The following is an 18,761-nucleotide window of genomic DNA, read 5'->3' as shown; positions in this document are numbered from 1 at the left end:
GGACCAGACCCTGTCATTTGCCAGAAGTGCCCTATGGCCAGTCCGGCCCTGCCTCACATACTCGCAGCGGAATGTCCTCTATTTAGGAAAGTGACCTTCACATAGCATGCAGATCCAACAACAACAAAAAATAAACCCAACCACAATAAATAGTGTTCAGACTTCTCACCAGTTGATTGATACATGACTTGTACAAAAGAGTGGTATTGCCCGTGTGGTCTTCATCCCCTTTTTTTATTATCTACAAAGAAAGAAAATAAAGGATCAGTATATAGTTTATAGTTCTAACATTATAGACGTGTCATCTATCGCATATCACATAGAGAGAAGTTAAATTGCTTCACTTAAACATTTTGTTGGTCAATTTAAACTCAATGTCTCTCTCTCTCTCTCTGTATATATATATATATATATATATATATATATATATATATAATCTTAGAGATGAGTGAGCCTAGAGCATTTGATCACCGGTGGAGTCTTAGGGCTGTATCCAGTTTCTTCAGTCACTGGTAATCAAATGCCGCACAGTTGGGTACGAACGAACGCTTGTCTTTATTTGTTTGGGAATGCATGTATATATGTGTGTTAATGTGTTTTTCCTGTCAGAACTGCTATCATGTTTTTCTTTCTGCTTAAGGCTATGTTCACACAACGTATATTTTCGTAAAAGTACCGCCATTGTTGCAATCGGCAACAACGGCCATACTTTAAAAAAAAAAAAATCTGCATTGTCTTGCCATCTATGGAATCCCGTCCGGATCGTATACACATAGTATACTCTCCGGCTGGGATCTCTCACTGCGCCGTCGAAAACTGACATTTCAGTTTTCTGTGGCCGCTATTCAGTGAATGCGGCCGCAGAATACCCTGTCAGTGCTAACTATGGAGCGAGTGGCTCCAGCTGTACGCTCTATAGTGTGCAGCAGGGAGTTCTCATGTGGCCGCCCACAGATGCGCCCGCATAAGAACTCTGCGGCTGCAAAGACCATCTGCAGTACCGGAATACAAACTACAGGCCAGGGATCCACAGCGGATTCGCCCTGTGTGTTTGCAGCCTAATATGCAAGGTATTTTTACTAGAGATGAGCGAATACTATTCGATTTAACAGCTATTTGATCGAATAGTACGCTATTTGAGGTATTCGACCACGGTCGAATATTAATGCTAAAACGCCCTCCCACATCCCTTAAAAAAAAAAAAACTCTAATTGTGATTGGCTGGCTAAACCATGCAACCTCTTGCATAAAAGAATAGTGATTTGAGATTCGTGTCACTTGCTGATTGAAACTAGAGAGGGACAGTCTGTAAAGCAGGGAAAGTAAGGTTTTAGGTGAAGTTAGGTAGGAAGGGAACACCAAAAGCCCTTGTTTACAAGCTGTTGTGAGACAGGCAGTGTGTCTACACTATATAAGCTGTTGTGAGATAGGCAGTGTATACATACACTGTATAAGCAGTTGTGAGACAGGCAGTGTGTCTACACTGTATAAGCTGTTGTTAGACAGGCAGTGTATACACACACTATAGAAGTATTTGTGAGACAGGCAGTGTGTATACACTGTATAAGCTTTTGTGAGACAGGCAGTGTGTTTACACAGTGTGTATACACACTGATAGTGTATACACCTCCATATTTTTTGCGGTCGGACATATACGTGTAAAACTCCAGCCGGAATTTACGCAAGTTGCGGCCGGCTACGTACAGTCCGCGAACTTACGCCCATAAGCTATGTACGCTTCCCGTGCGGCGTACGTAGCGATCTGACAGCGGTATTTTACTGGGATATCTTTGGCTAGCCCCGGACACCCCACAGAACCTTTTGGATCGGCAAATCAAAGTGGAAAAAAGAAGAAATCCCCACTACGTACGGGACTGCATGTTACGCTACGGGCGTAAGTTACAGCATTTCCGTTCCGAAACAATGATCTGATTCATTTTTTACAGCGCTGCATATGATCCGGGCGTAAGTTCGTACGTAGTGTGAACTGTGCAGCCGTAGATCGTATACTTTGCGTTGTACGCAAACTATGTTAATCTCCGGCCGCTTATTCACGGAGCGCGCTACGGCCGGAAACTTATGTAGTGTGAACCTAGCCGTATACTGTAATTGTGGGATAATACCTTTTATCTTGCTACCACAAATTTGCACAGTCTGCGTCCAGTGAAGGCACCGACCAGCCCTTTATTTCTATTGTTGTAAAAACAATTCTATATCAAGTATACAGTGTGTGTAATTACAGCTGTTGTCTCGACTCTAGAGATTTGCGCAGTCTGCGTCCAGGGAAGGTGTTGACCAGCCATTTATTTCTATTGTTTTAAAAACAATTCTATATCCAGTATACGGCTGTATTCAGTGTGTGGGATAATATAGCTGTTATCTCGACTTTAGAGATTTGTGCAGTCTGCATCCAGGGAAGGCGCTGACCAGCCCTTTATTTCTATTGTTGTAAAAACAATTCTATACCCAGTATACGGCTGTATATGAAATAAGTTGTCCGAGTATTTTTTCCATTATACAAAGTGGTTATATTGTGTTTGGAGTCTATCGTTGATGGTCTGTGATAGTGGCGTAATACTGAAAGTGGATATATATATATGCAATATATTCATGTGTGCAATTCACATCACTGGCTGGGCAATATATAACTCTGCCCAAAATGCATTCCAAAGGTGTTGGCATCATTTTCTGAGGTTTCATTGGGCACGTGGTGACCTCCTAGTGGTGGAATCTTGATTTCCAAGTACCAAGGATTTTTCTCCCGTAGACTATAACGGGATTTGATATTTGATCAAATAGTCAAATATCGGGAGCTATTCGAATCGAATCCAATCGAATCGAATATTTAACTATTCACTCATCTGTAATTTTTACTGATTTTGTTACTTAAGTACACTATGATGGTCCGCTCCTGGCTCTGTAAATTAAGCAATAGTAGGTATGGGCAGCCTCATCTGTTTTTGTTTTCTTTCTACCTAAATGTGCTTCTTCCCATCTGAGCGGAGCAGGTAACATGTGTTTGTTGTCCAAGAAATGTAATAAAAGTAAATATTATTTGTTGCTTTACAGAGTGTGAAAAATTACTCCATGAAAAATAAGGAAAAATAGACAGAATTGAAATGGAAAAAGAACCAGGCAGCTCCAGTGTCACTCAAGAAATATGCCCTCAGTTCAGGAAACTTTATGAATGAGGGAAATAATGAAGTTCGGTAGTGTACAATGATTAAGTCAAGCATTAAACGGAAATTGTTTTCGCAGGGCTTATTACTGCTCATTGACTATCTAAGTAAGCACAGGTTCAAGAGATAATTGAAAAACTACTGCTGCCAAAAAGCAATGATTGTCACTGTGGATATAGCCAAAGAATTGAGCAGAGCCAAACTGGTTGCTATCCAGTTCTGGAAACCATCCAGAGCTTGCAATGCAAATGCAAAGGAGCTCTCCTCATATATTAATCACCAGCATTGCAATGTTTGGCATGCACGCTGCGCAAAAGGGACATGATCGCATTATTTCACCCATAATAAATGACCACTGATGAATCATTTAAAAGTCTTTCTATGAAGCAATATTATAGCCATGACTTCTGCTGTATGTAAGAATGAATGATGAGATCTCATACAACACATTCAAAGGAATGTTAATGGTTTAGAAGAAGCAAAATAAACCCCGGTATTTATATGCTTTTGGGTTATAACTGGATTAGTGATCCTATATTGTTTTCAGAGATCTTTATAAACTATAGAATCGCTTCAAATGTGGTTTTAAAGGACAACTCCGGCCAAAATCTATTTTTTAATATGTTATTTCATAAGCTAGACAAATTCCAAATGTACCCTAATTATGGAAAGTGCACATATAGTGATATTTCCCTCAATTTAGTAGATCAGGCAGGCTTTAATTTCTCTAAAAAAAAAAAAAAAATGACGTTACAACCCGATCTATACCTGAAGGGTCCAGCAGGGGGGCAGGGGCACAGTATATATAAACATTACATGTAAAAAATGATAACGGGGCCCTTCCTTTGCCACAGCCAGGATTGGTAGTGCAACCATCAATCCCCCGAGCTACCCAATCACACCAGCCCCCTCCCGTCCTGCGCTCCTTATCTTTTATCCTGTATCTGTCTCTGCCACCTTTTTCCCACTGTAGCAATTGATCAGGTTCAGGACAAAGTTGGAGTGCAAACTTTAGCAGTAGCCCCCAAATTGTTCTTATGAATATTGTGAGCATTTTAAGAGCCTCAAAGCCATGTTTAACACCCTTGGGTCACCTACAGTTTAACCCATTACTGCATCAGAACGTTCATATACATCCTGCTGCGGGTGAGGGGCTTCAGAGAGGTTTTGCGCGTCGACCAGACTCTAAGCCGCCTCAATCCCGGCCGGGGGTTTTTCAGCCGGGGATCAGGCTATTAGGGGCCACGGGTGAATCCTATCTTAATGGCCCTTATGAACATGACAATGTAAATTCAAGTGTCAAATACAGTTTATATATACTGAATATTTAATCTAACCACAAAAAATAGATAGATATACAGATGATAGATAGATAGATAGATAGATAGATAGATAGATAGATAGATAATACTGAAGATAATAAATACTTTTACATGTTGGCTTTTAAATCACGTCAACTCAAAGATTTAGATTTATTTTCTTACTCAAATTTCTTGATGTATATTTCAACAGAGTATAAATTATATGCACCTCGATTTTTCAGAAGTCAGAAGTATCCCGATATATATTCATGTTCACACGCCACTATATATTATAATAAATATGCTGTCCTAAAACTAAATCTATGCATACAGATTAATCCTAGGGAGAATACTATTGCACAAATTTATGATGATGATCTAGTTATGATTGTAGTTCACAAATTTATATTATCTATATCTTCCTGAATTTCAAGATGTCCTGGAAATATCGATAGTCCGGTCTTCAAGTTCTCATTTATGAGGGAAAAAAAGATTAACTCCATATTGAAGGCAATTAAAGATGATGACATTGTCATACCTTTTTATTAATGTGTTAACCTCTTCCTGACTGCCGTAGATAATCTAATGACAGTGCTGAAAGTGCCTTCTGCTGTGCCAGAATTAACTAATGCTATCTTTCTGGACCCTCAGAACATGGATACAGTATTGTCATGGATACAGTATTGTCCCAATCAGAATTCAAAATCACTAAAAACTGATAAGTTTAATTCAACACATAGAATGAAAAGCAGTTACATTCATCCCATATGGCTGATTCACGTGGTTCGTATGAGTTGAGAGGACACTAAAATGCTTGAATGCTCATTACTCGAGTTAAGTATTTTTATTTATTTATTTATTTATTGTTTATTATTCAAAAGCTTTATTAAATTAACAAATAAAAGAGCGCTCTACTCAAGTGACTAACCTCATTAAAGACAATGGGAGACTCGAGAATTTTTTCCGCTGCTACCTACTGGCCAGAGTGGAGGATATCTGGTGGGCTTGCAAACCTCAGAAAGTGATGGAAACACCAAGGAAATTGAACTGCCACAACAGGGGGAGCATGCATTGATGGATTAAAGAATTTCAGATGGCTGTATTAAGCCACTTTTAAAGACAAGAAACAAAATATAAGACAGCACTCCATAGCGTAATTCAGACAGGACTAAAGTAGTGAAAGAAAGCACATAGAACTCTCACCTGAGTAGGCTGTGCTAGTATAAGGCACAACTCTTACTGATAGCATGTCAATGAACCGCAGCCACTCCTGACTAATCCCCACAGGGTTTAAAGACAGTCAATATCTTCCTCCACTCCAAGGAAGGGAAAACAGGCGCAGGTCCAAGGGGTAATAGTGATATAAAATATCATAAAATTTATTAAAAGAATTATGCCAGCGACACAATGTGTTTCGAGACCGATCAGGTCTCTTTATCAAGTGTCTAAACTTGATAAAGAGACCAGACCGGTTTCAAATGCGTTGTGTCTCTGGCATAATTCTTTTAATAAATTTTATGATATTATATCACTATTACCCCTTGGACCTGTACCTGTTTTACCCGCATTGGAGTGGAAGAGGATACTGACTTTTAAAGACTGGCATAGAGCGCACCTAACCCAAGATAAGTCAGAGAAAAATTTGGAAGCACTCTTTCCTGTGCATTCACTTGTAGAGAAGCCAAAAATTGAAAAGAAAAAGAAAAACCTCTTCCAACACCCTTTAAAAGCTGGCCCATCTCTCACCTTAGTTCCTGTCATCTTTGACAATCATAGATACTTCAGATGAGGGGAAAATCAAACTACACTCAACTGTAACTGTTATTGTGTGTGACATGAATTAAAAAAAAGAAAATAATTACATTTAAAATTGACTGCAGGAAGATAGTGATCTAAAGATATTTCAATAAATAACAATACAGTATTCTTTAGAGGCCCTGGAATTTCAATGAGGAAACTTTCAATCATTCAATGAGTATCTATGATAGGACAAGTCTAGCAGCTGTGTATAATTAAAAAAAAAATCAAATTAAAATGACATTGTGACTGGTAAAAGTGCAAGAAGGTACTGATCCAAAACTGAAACAGAAAATGTGCAGCACTAGACTGACTAGACCATACAATATTGGTATACTAGATTGAATGCCTGGTGCTTTTTTTCCCTATGTCCCACACGGATTTCACAACTGCTAAGAAAGGATTTTGGAGAGCTGTGTATTACTGCGTATACTGCATACTCCAATTACACAAACTGTAGCACAGTATACAATGATACATACTCACTGTCAACCACTACACTTTAACACTATCTAACCGGTTAGACTGTATAATACTTGTATGATATACTAGTATGCTTTTTATTGTATGTGTTACAAAGGGATATCAGTAGGTCACAAAAGGAAAAAGGACTTTGTGTTAGCTTGTGGATGACTGCGTATACTCCAATCATGCAAAGGGAAGCACACTGTACTAAGGCTACTACTCACTGAGCACCATTAGTCTATGTTCACACAACGTTTTTTTAGCTCCTTTTAAAATGACGTCCGTTATTTTGAGTCTAAAATAACAGACGACATTTAGCTGTCTGACCTCCTCTTAGTGCAATGACTGGCGTTTGCACATTATTTTAGTTTGGGATTATTAATTGGACTTTGGGGGTGGCTTAATTGAAAAGTCTATTGAATTTAATAGAGAAAACGGAGAAAGAACGGTGACAAAAGAAAAACTGTGTGTGAACAACTATTAAAAAAATGTCCGCTGTTTGGAAAAGACGTCCAAAAAAAATGATCATGTTCATTATTTTGACGTTTGTGGTAAAAACGTGCGTTATTCAATGCATTGTGTGCATTGGACATCCATCTTTCTATTCACTTCAATGCATTGCCATTGCAGTCAGTCAGTACCACTATCAGATGGCTACACTGTATAAAACTGGTACTGTGCCTATACTAGGTGTATACCAGTATTGGTATTCCCTATAATACTTATTGTCCGGTATATTGTCTGGAATATGTTTTTTTTTGTTTGTTTGTTTTTTTGTCACACTGAGAGACTACTTGTCCTAAAAAGGGCTGTTAAATTTATTTATTTATTTTTTTAACTAATCACCTACCTACCTAACAACACAAAGCCCTTGCTTCGTCCTGGCTCCAGCAGCTCTTCCTGTCAGCTAACAGACTGCAAGTAGGCCAAGCATAAAGGGACTTGGGTCTATATACACCCAGGTCACCTGATGCTAACAGCCAATCACTGCTATGCCAGCAGCCAACGGCCTTCCTTCATGTTTATTAAAGCTGCCAAACATACAGGGAGGAGACTTTCTGTTTTACCGTAGAACCATGTGGTTTGAGTATTGAGTACATTTGAGTAACCCGATACTCGAGCAAATACAGTACTCGAAAGAGCATGCTCACTCAATTCTATTGATAGTCTTTCCACAGTATAGACTGTGAACATCTGATTGGTGAGGATCCAAAACCCAGGAACAACACTCATAAGAAGAAAAAAAATTGTCTCCTTTTTTTTTAGTCCCTAACACATTTGTGCTGTCTGGTACTAAGCCCACCCCTTTAACATACTGTACCCCACAGAGTGAAATACAGTAGTTGCATTTAAGGCTGTATTGTACTGTAAAGATTGCCTCGTTATTTAACTAATCATAGGAAAAGAGTTACAATAGAATTCAAATTTAGACATACGCTACTATTTTGCACAATTTCCCTCCATGTAATAACTTAAGTGGCCTGTAACATATTTATACATTCTTTCATTTACAATGACTCTCAGAAAGACAGCTCTAAAATCTTGTCCATTAGGTGTCTCATTTTTCTACAGTCTGCTGTTCACTGCTTGTTATTAGGCTCAGTCTGTATCTAACCAATAAAGAACATATGAAGAGTGTGCAGGTCTTAGTGCAAAAACAAAACAAAGGATGGTGTGTGGCTTTGTTACTGCTATGTGCAAGAGAAAAACAAAGTGTTGGCTGTGTACCTACCATCTGTGAGCCTGTCCCCTACCTCCAGAGGGTCCACATTGTTCATTAAAGGTAAATGAAGGCTTCCCTACCATTTCAGCTGTAGTTCAGTGCTTGGTGTAATTATATCCTTGTTCTACTTCTGTTTGATAAATTTAGGCTCTATTCTTCCACCTTATATAAGTACATGAGAAAATGAGAAATAGCTGTGTACTATGAAGAAGCTAAATAGCAGAATTAGGAACACCAAAATGACCTTGACACTACTCTAAAGGCTGAATCTAACAAAACCTTTTATTGGAGGTAGATTAACCTTCTTTGCACTTCGGATTATACATCTTAATTAATTTAAATGTATTATGTCAGCAGGATGCAGGGGGTAGGGGGGCTGCAGACCTATGCATTTTAATAGACAGATAGTAGCCTACTATTGACTATGTATTGACTATTTCCCAAATGTATGTTTTATTTTTGAAGGACTTCTAGCCTTTCAGTCCTGCATATATTGTATATAATATAACCTTCAGGAAATATATGAGATTAACAAGGCTAGGATCAGACCATCATCCTAAATAGGTCTGTCCCGAGCATACCAATGTGTATATCAGCATACCTTTTTGCTGAAATATCAATGTATAAGAGGTATATGTGATAGAATGGAGCAGATACACAAATATCAAGTACCCCATTATTACTCTCTTTGGCACCATTAGCATGATGTGAGGGAGGACAGTTGTGGGACACTGAAGGCCAAAAATAATGTATGTGTGTGTGTGTGTGTGTGTGTATGTATGTTTACAAAGTAATTACCTCTATAATTAGGTTTCCTTACATTTTAAGAAATAATTTCCTGAAGATGAACCTTAACCCCTTAAGGACAGAGCCTGAAATGGCCTTAAGGACAGAGACAAATTTTATGAATATGACCTGTGTCACTTTAGTCATTAATAACTTCGGGATGCTTTTACCTATCTGGCTGATTCTGAGATTGTTTTCTCGTGACATATTGTACTTCACATTTCTAGTAAAATGGAGTCGATACTCATAACAAATCTTTATGAAAAACACCAATATAACGTGAAAAATTGTGAAAAAATGCATTTTTCCAACTTTGAAACCTTCCTGCTTATACAGAAAATGGTTATGCCACATAAATTATATATTAAATAGAATTAGCAACATGTCTACTTTATGGTGGCAGCATTTATTAAACTATATTTCATTTTTTTTTAGAAAATAGAAAGCTTAAAACATTAGCAGCAATTTTCCAAATTTTCTGTAAAATTTCAAAATCAGATATTTTCAGGGACCTGTTCAGGTTTAAAGTGTATTTGAGGGGCCTGTATGTTAGAAAGCCCCACAAAGCACCCCATTTCAGAAACTTCAACCCCCCCCCCCCCCAACTCTGCAAAAGCACATCCAGAAAGTGTTTTAACCCTTTAGGGGAGTCACAGAAATAAAAGCTAAGTGTGTAAGAAATTTGAAAATTTTTATTTTCTGTGCAGAGATTTTATTGTAATCCAATATCTTTCATAATGATAAACCTATTAGCAGAGAAATGCACCCCAATATTGATTGCCCCATTTTTGCAGTTTATAGAAATACCCCATATGTGGCCCTATTGCGCTATTTGACGCAACCACAAGCCTCAGATATAAAGGAGCGCCCAGTGAATTTTAACGCCTCCGTTATATTTGGTTATTTTTGACCGTACCACTTCAGGTTGGCAGAGGCTCTGGGGTGCCAAAACATTAAAAACACCCCTAAAGGGACACCATTTAGAAAACTAGACCCCTCAAGGAATGTAACAAGGGGTGCGGTGAGCATTTGGACCCCACAGGTGCTTCACAGATTTTCAGAACAATGTGGTGTAAAAAAGGAATAATTCTATTTTTTACACTAAAATGTTGTTCTAGCCTTCATTTTTCATTTTTACAAGGGGATAAAAGAAAAAAAAAAAACCAAACGTGTAGCGCAGTTTCTCCCGAGTACAGAAATACCCCACATGTGGACATAAAGTGCCAAGCGGGCGCAGGACGAGCCTCCAAAGGGAAGGAGCGCCAATTGGCCTTTGCAAGCTGGATTTTACTGGAATGGATTTCAAGGGTCATGTCGCATTTACAGACCCCTCGTGCTGCCAAGACACTGGAAACCCCCCACAAGTGACCACATTTTGGAAACTGCACCCCTCAAGGAATCTAACAAGGGGTGCAGTGAGCATATGGACCCCACTGGTGACGGGAACAAATGTGGAACAATGTGACGTGAAAGGGAAAATTTTCATTTTTTCACTTTCTCGGCACAAATGTGGCCGTCATCAAGGGGTCCATATCCTCACTGCACCCCTTGATAGATTCCTTGAGGGGTGTAGTTTCCAGAATGGGGTCACTTGTGGGGGGTTTCCAGTGTTTTGGCAGCACGAGGGCTCTGTAAATGCGACATGGCGTTCATCATCCATTCTGGCCAAATCCAGCCTCCAAAATCCAAATGGCGCTCCTTCCCTTCGGAGGCTTGCCCTGCACCCACATGGCGCTTTATGTCCACATGTGGGGTATTTACGGACTCAGGTGAAATTGCTCTACACATTTTGTGTGTTTTTTTCTCTTTTAACCCCTTGTGAAATTGAAAAATTTAAGGCTAAACCAACATTATAGTGTAAAACATGTAATATTTAATTTTCACGCCATATTGTTCCACATTTGTGCCCGTCACCAGTGGGGTCCATATGTTCACTACACCCCTTGTTACATTCCCTGAGGGGTGTAGTTTCCATAATGCGGTCAATTGTGGGGGGGTTCAACTGTCTTGGCAACACAGGGGCCTTTTAAATGCAACAAGGCCCTCGGAATCCATTCCAGCCAAATCCAGCCTCCAAAAACCAAATGGCGCTCCTTCCCTTTGGAGGCTTACCCTGCACCCACATGGCGCTTTATGTCCACATGTGGGGTATTTCCGTACTCAGGGGAAATTTCTCTACACATTTAGTGTTTTTTTTATCTTTTAACCCCTTGTGAAAATGAAAAAATCAAGACAAGATCAATGATTTAGTGTAAAAACTTAAACATTTTTTACACTAAATGTTGGTCTAGCCTTGATTTTTTCCTTTTCCACAAGGGGTTAAAAAAGAAAGTGAACACAAAACGTGTAGGGTAGTTTCCCCTGAGTACGAAAATACCCCACATGTGGACATAATTTGCCATATTGGCACAGGGCAAGCCACCAAAGGGACAGAGCGCCATTTAGAGGCTGGAATGGAGGATGGAGGCCATGTCGCATTTACAAAGCTCCTGTGCTGCCAGGACAGTAGAAACCCCCCACACGTGACCCCATTATGGAAACTACACCCCATAAGGAATTTAACGAGGGGTGCAGTGAGCATATGGAACCCACTGGTGATGTACACATATGTAGAACATGTGCCGTGAAAATAAAAAATATATTTTTTTTATTTTCACGCCACAAATGTGGCCGTCACCAGGGGGCCATATCCCCGCTGCCCCCCTTGTTAGATTCCTTATGGGGTGTAGTTTCCAGAATGGGGTCACTTGTGGGGGTTTTCTTCTGTCCTGGCAGCACAGAGGCTCTGTAATTGCATCATGGCATCCTCTAATGGGAATGGTGGCCATACCTACTTAGCTAGGGAAAAGGGACAATTCTAATTTATTTGGGGGTATTAGGCCAATTATTAGTTTATAAGGTTGGAAATGACAGGTGTCCATCAAATTCAACCTGTGTTGATCCAGAGGAAGGCAAAAAACCCTCATGAGGCACACGACAGTAGCCTCATCACAGGGAAAAATTCCTTCCCGACTCCATAATGGCGATCAAAATAATCCCTGGATCAACGTGACCCCTGAAATAGGAATAAGGGACAGAATTTAGATAATGTAGAACTCCAATGACGTGTGGTGCGCCTTGGAGCGATCCAGTATGCAGAGGCCGGGGTGATCAAGACAGGTGTCACACAGGAAAATGGTGTCCTTCCTGATCCCCCTGTTACGCCACACTCTGCACTTCTTCTGGGGTCTCCTGTTTTCCAGTGTGGGGGACGTCACCTGGAAAATGTTGCCCTGGTGCGATACGGGGTCCTTCATACCCAGAAGCGCTGGGTCCGCACCATGGCTGCTAAATATTAGGGCTTTATTACTACTTCTGATATTTTTGGATTGTGCCGCAAGGTACAGTAGCTCGGGCAGCGAGAGACCAGAGGAGGCGGGTGCTGGTATAAAAGTTATCCCCGTACAGGTGGTAACCTTTATCCAGCAGTGGGAAGATCAGTTCCCGGACGATCTCCCCACTAACTCTGAGGACGGGAGGTGGGGAGTGGGTTCATCTGGGGGCATCTGGGGCTGGATTCGGGTGTCCCTTCCTTCATACACTGTAATGGTACATGTGCACTGCGGAATGGCCAAGGATAACCCTTTGTGCATTCCGCAGCTGGCACCCGCCGGCGCACTGATGCAGGCGTGCGTCTCCGCTCGTGTCACACTCCATTCTATGCACGGGCGGATTCCGCCCTCTGTTCAAAGAATGAACGTGTTCATTCTTTGGACGGACAACGGAATCCGCCCGTGCATAGGATGGAGTCTATGACACGGGCGGAGACGCACGCCTGCATCAGTCCGCCGGCGGGTGCCAGCTGCGGAATGCACAAAGGGTTATCCTTCGCCATTCCGCAGTATGCACCTACCCTAATCTGTAAGAGTACCCTGAGGTACTGTCACAGAGTTTGTAGAATTTCACGCCATACCGTGATCTCTTATTGGGACGGTACTGGCGGAAAACACGTGTCTGGGGGGCAGCGTACGCTACTCTACCCCCAGACACGTCACTGGATGATGATGATGATGAGGATGAATGGAGGAAAGAAGGATCCCCCCATTCATTCTCACTGGCTGTTTCGGTGTTGGAGGCAATAATAGCATATGCGTCCGACGCCGAAAACACCCTGGGGGCCATCTTTATACGGGGACTAGTATATGGGGTATGTAAATGTTTATTGTAAAACTTTATTTCATGTAGTGTAGTGTAATGTAGTGTTTTTTAAGTTTTTTTGACAGTAAGAAAATAATATCCCTACGCCAAGAAAGGAGCTGCTGATAAATGTGTACTTATGTGCGGCACTTATCAGCAGACAGTGGCGGTAGGATATAGGGGGGAAAAACGCTTCTACGCCAAAAAGGAGGAGTTGCTGATCAGTGGCGCACTTACGTGCGATGCTGATCAGTACTCAGCGGCGTTAGGGTGCAAAAAAAGTAAAAAAAAAAAAATTGGGAAAAAAAAACAAAAAACTTTTTAACCCAAAGCAACTGATCAGTGAATGATATTCACTGATCAGCCGCTAGGGGGCAGTAGAGAGAAGATTGCCGGAGATTACCGAGGCCCGCCGAACACGAAGACTCGAGTGTTTCCGAAGATTTCCGACGCTGGACAAACAAACCCGGAAGCGACGCGAAGAAGACGCGAGGACGGCACGGACCGAAGATCTTCGCTCCGGACTGCCAGATCAGGTGAGTATGGTACACCTGCACTACACACACCTGTTCTGCACCTCTCAGCTACCTAGCTGAGGGGTGCAGAACTCGGCAACACTGTTTTTTACAGTATGATCGCCGTGATGGGCCGGCCGGTACTGGCCGGCCTATCACGGCGATCGTGGGGGTGGCATCAGCGCCATCTTTGTTAGGGACACTAATGGCGATTGGTGCTATCTCGGACAGCACCAATCGCCATTGCTTTCCGGGCCACCGGGTCACGGATGACCCGGAAAGCTGTTTTCAGCTGCTATATGCTGATCTGTATTGATCAGCATATAGCAGCGATCGTCGGCACGGGAGTGGTTAATCACCCCCCGTGCCGACGAGCAGAGATGGCCTGCTATACATTATAGCAGGCCATCTTCCCTGACCGCTGTGTGTGAACACACAGCGATCGGGGAAACATCGGGCGTACGTATACGCCCGTTTGCGTTAAAGCCCACCCTGCGGGGGCGTATACGTACGCCCAAAGTCGTTAAGGGGTTAAAGTAAAATTTAGGAAAGATCTTACATAAGGTAATGTCTAAAACACAATTTACTGATAATGTCAGATTATTTATACCTTCAATTATTTGACACTTCACAGAGAGAAGTGATCATCTTTATTTAAGAAACTACCATAAAAACCTTAAAATGAATCACAGCTTGACACACCACTGTGAGTCACATAGAGAAAGAGATTGACTTCTCAAAACAGGTTTTAACATCTATCTATCTGTTATATTTTATTTGAAAATATGGGGGGGGGGGGGTGCAAAAAAATAGGAGCACACCATAACTCCAGTATGGTTCATGTCCTACTCCAGAAACACAGAGGCAAAGGACTAATTGTAATTGTCTTTGCCCAGTGATTCCATAATGAACGGGACTTCATACAGGTAAAGGCATTTGGGGCTTTCAACTGTATGTATTGTAGTGAGTTATTATAGCTTGCAATTGCATACATGGTGTATCAGATTTGGACTGTATCTTTGTTTTTGTGCATTGAGGTTACATACATCAGCATGTTGTTTTGGATCACATTATATTTTAAACAAATATCAATTTATGGCCAGGTTCACACAGTGTGAGACAACGGCCGTTCTGTGACCCGGAGTACCGGCAGTATTTTCCATTGTGTGAACTGACAATTCTGTGCGGCTGCTATTCAATGAATAGCGGCCGCACAAAACTGACATGTCAGTTTTAGCTGCAGCCACTAGGGATCCTGGCCAGAATGTAACGTAAGAGCAACATAAATTTTCTATTAAAAATGGCTGTTGTTGCAAATCGGCAACAACGGCCATGATTAATAGAAAATATACGTTGTGTGAACATGGCCTAATACAGACTAGTGTTGAGCGAGCACTAAAATGCTCTAGTGCTCCATACTTCAGTTCAGCACTTTTCAGTGCTCCAGTCAAGAAAGGAACTTCATTGAAATTAAAGGGAGACCCGAACATTTGACTAGGTAGCACCTGCTTGTCAGAGGTGACGGTGTCTGGTAACCTATTTAATTTTTTTGTTCTAATTTTTGTAGTTTACTGTGGTGGACGACAGATATAACTCATGGCCAAACAAATGTTTTTTGTTTTTTAACTTTTTTTCACTATTTTAGGCTAGGTTCAAACTACGTATATTTCACTCAGTATTGTGGTCCTCATATTGCAATCAAAACCAGGAGTGGATTGAAAACACAGAAAGGCTCTGTTCACACAATGTTGAAATTGAGTGGATGGCCGTCATTTAATGGCAAATATTTGCTGGTATTTTAAAACAACGGCTGTTGTATTGAAATAATGGCCGTTATTTACTGTTATATGGCGGCCATCCACTCAATTTCAACATTGTATGAACAGATCCTTTCTGTGTTTTCAATCCACTCCTGGTTTTGGTTGCTATGAAGACCACAATACTGACTGAAATATACGTAGTGTGAACCCAGCCTAAGTCAGCATTTTGAATTAACTGTAAAAACTAATATTGAGTACTTTATTCTCGTGAACAGATGTTCCAATTATTGAAGGTGTATGGTCATCTTTTACTGAGTACAATGAGGTGCTCAATTAAGCACTCCAATGCTCGATCGAGCATTGTGCTCAACAGAGCATGCTCACTCAAGATCCCTAGGTTTTATGCACAGCCATTTGGCTTCTAATAATGTATAAAATATGACGACTATGCATGGGTTTCCCAAAGTGGCTGTACGGCCCATGCAAAAAAGTAACACTGTATTTGGAATCTATATGATGCAGATGCCAAAAAGACCAATGTTCTGTACAACAGACCTAGGTGTAAATTGTTAGTAATGTTATATAACACGCTTGGAATAAAAGATACAGTAACAAGATTAGGTATTAAAACATCAGGTATATTTTATGGACTTGTTTTTTTGCATAAAGCCACAGATATTTTTATTTAGCACTATCGATTTGGTAACAAATACATTATCTGATGCACCATCCTTTTTCTATATTATTTACTTTGTAGAACCATAATTCACCAGGTCCTAGCAGTATATCTCATTGCAGACAGACCACAGTATTTTGCGATGAGGTCTATACAAACCATAGAAACAAGCTCACAAAATCACAGTGACGAGAAAGCACTAATATCCTGTTCATGATGTAAGTGCTATAAAAAGCCAAGTGACAGAACAAAGGAAATTGCAAAAAAAAAAAGGACAGAAAGACATCAGCTTAAAATACAATGTTAATAGACTATAGAAATGAGGCTAATTTATTCAGTCAATCATATTATACTAAATGGCAAGGTAATATTTTTATGCTAATAATGTTGCGTAAATAGATTACTTTGTGGCTAATGGCTTTAAAATGAAGATAATGATTACTATACGGATATATATGTAAGAGGATCAAAACACTGTTATGTAGATAATTAAAGAGCGTAATTTATTTTTAAACTAGGCTTTCTGATTAACTTTCCTTAGGAGTTATTGTAATCAAAGGGAAAGCATGTTTTTCATTTGGGATTACTTAGTCTTGAAAGTATTACCTTAAAGAAACACCATCTTAAGTAACTTCTCGGTAGTGACTTATACTGTATGTATTTATTAGATTTGTGCTAATTTACATAGCTGCATATTTGAGAAGGTTAAATAAATTCATTTGCATGATAGTGAACTTGTTATATTATCTTAACTTGTCTGTCTGGAATATTAAAAGAAATTAGGAAATAAAAAAAGTTTAAAGATACTTAGAGTACATCTCTACAGCCCTATACTGACCTTACAAATAGTTTTCCAGCTAATCTCAGGCTTATGACATAAGTAGCCACCAAAGTCATGTGATATCTTAATAGAGGTGACGTGGTAACATCACTAACGAGTAAACAAAGGAGAAGATTTCTCAAACATGGTGTAAAGTGAAATGGGCTAAGTTGCCCCTAGCAACCAATCAGATTGCACTTTTTATTCCTCACAGACTCTTTGAAAAATGAGAGGTGGAATCTGATTGGTTGCTAGAGGCAACTGGGTCAGTTTCACTTTACACCATGTTTGAGAAATCTCCTTGCAGTTCAGCCCTCACTTCCCCCTCGTTCCCCGTTTGCTGCCTGTGCTATTACATACACAGACAGTAAGTTCAAAGTAGAGGGGAGTAGCAACAAGAGGGGATGCTGTTAGATCGTCCGGGTTGATTATTAAAGTAAGCGGTGGTCTGCTACTGCAGCTCCTATTAAATGGAGCGATTAGCAGCAGACAGAATATTCTAATATGTTCAAAGAGCATGATAAGCCGAAAACGTGCATGTTGGCTGACCATGGTCTTTTAACATGTCTTATTACACGAAACAATTATCAGCCTTAGCTTCCGGTAATCAGCCAAATAAGACCAATGATTGTTTTTTTTAATAGAGCCATAAATAAATGTAAACCTGCCTGGGATAACCACAAATCTATTCTTAGATAATAACAAAATAAATAAAATAAGGGGAGATTAGATTGACCAGATGGTCTTTTTCGACCGACATTATTCTGCTTTTCTATGTCTGTTAAAAGCTGAAAATAAAATCAATTCTAAGATCAACAATTTACAGCCTATGGCTCTATAGGTCTTTATTTAAAATGTTGTTTTCTTCTGCTTCTACAGCCTCTAAATCAGGGGTGGGGAACCTCCGGCCCGCGGGCCGCATCCGGCCCCTGACACCTCCGGATGTGGCCCGCGGCTCCCCTGTGACATGCGCCGCTCTGGAGGAGAAGGAGCCGACACACACGGCATCCTCCTGTGTCTGTGACAGCTGCCAGGAGGATGCTGTGAGTGCCGGCTCCTTCCCCTCAGAGCGGTGCACATCTTCTGACTCCTGCCCTCCTGTGACGTGCGCCGCGCTGGTGAGGCAGGAGCTGGCACAGACACAGGAAGATGTGTTGTATGCCGGCTCCTGCCTCACCAGCGCGGCGCACGTCTTCTGACTCCTGCGGGCCGCGCGCGATGACGTCATTTCATCGCGCGCTGCCTGCAGGAGAAGACCGGCACAGAAGAGAGGAGGGAGAAGAGGACCTGGACAGGGTGGGAGCGGAGGAAAGGTGAGTGGGATGTTTATTTTTTTCATTTGGGGCAGACACTGGGGGTTAACTAGGCCACCAGGGACATGACTGGGGGGTTAACTAGGCTACCAGGGACATGACTGGGGGGTTAACTAGGCCACAAGGGACATGACTGGGGGGTTAACTAGGCTACCAGAGACATGACTGGGGGGGTTAACTAGGCCACCAGGGACATGACTGAGGAGTTAACTAGGCTACCAAGGACATGACTGAGGGGTTAACTAGGCCA

The 18,761-nt window shown here is 41.0% G+C and overlaps 1 long non-coding RNA gene across 1 annotated transcript in view; it reads right to left on the bottom strand.

Annotated features, from left to right (window-relative positions):
- The window catches only part of LOC138787372 (uncharacterized), a 52,099-nt gene extending 34,772 nt beyond the window's left edge, over positions 1-17,327 (bottom strand). The window contains exons 1-2 of the long non-coding RNA XR_011362357.1: positions 17,217-17,327; positions 170-241 (exon numbers count right to left, since the gene is read on the bottom strand). This is a non-coding gene — a long non-coding RNA (uncharacterized lncRNA). The remainder of the gene's footprint in view (positions 1-169; positions 242-17,216) is intronic.
- Between the last annotated feature and the right edge of the window lie 1,434 nt (positions 17,328-18,761).

This window comes from Dendropsophus ebraccatus, chromosome 3, assembly GCF_027789765.1.
Source record: "Dendropsophus ebraccatus isolate aDenEbr1 chromosome 3, aDenEbr1.pat, whole genome shotgun sequence".
Lineage (NCBI taxonomy): Eukaryota > Metazoa > Chordata > Amphibia > Anura > Hylidae > Dendropsophus > Dendropsophus ebraccatus.
This window is presented reverse-complemented; position numbering and strand designations above follow the sequence as displayed.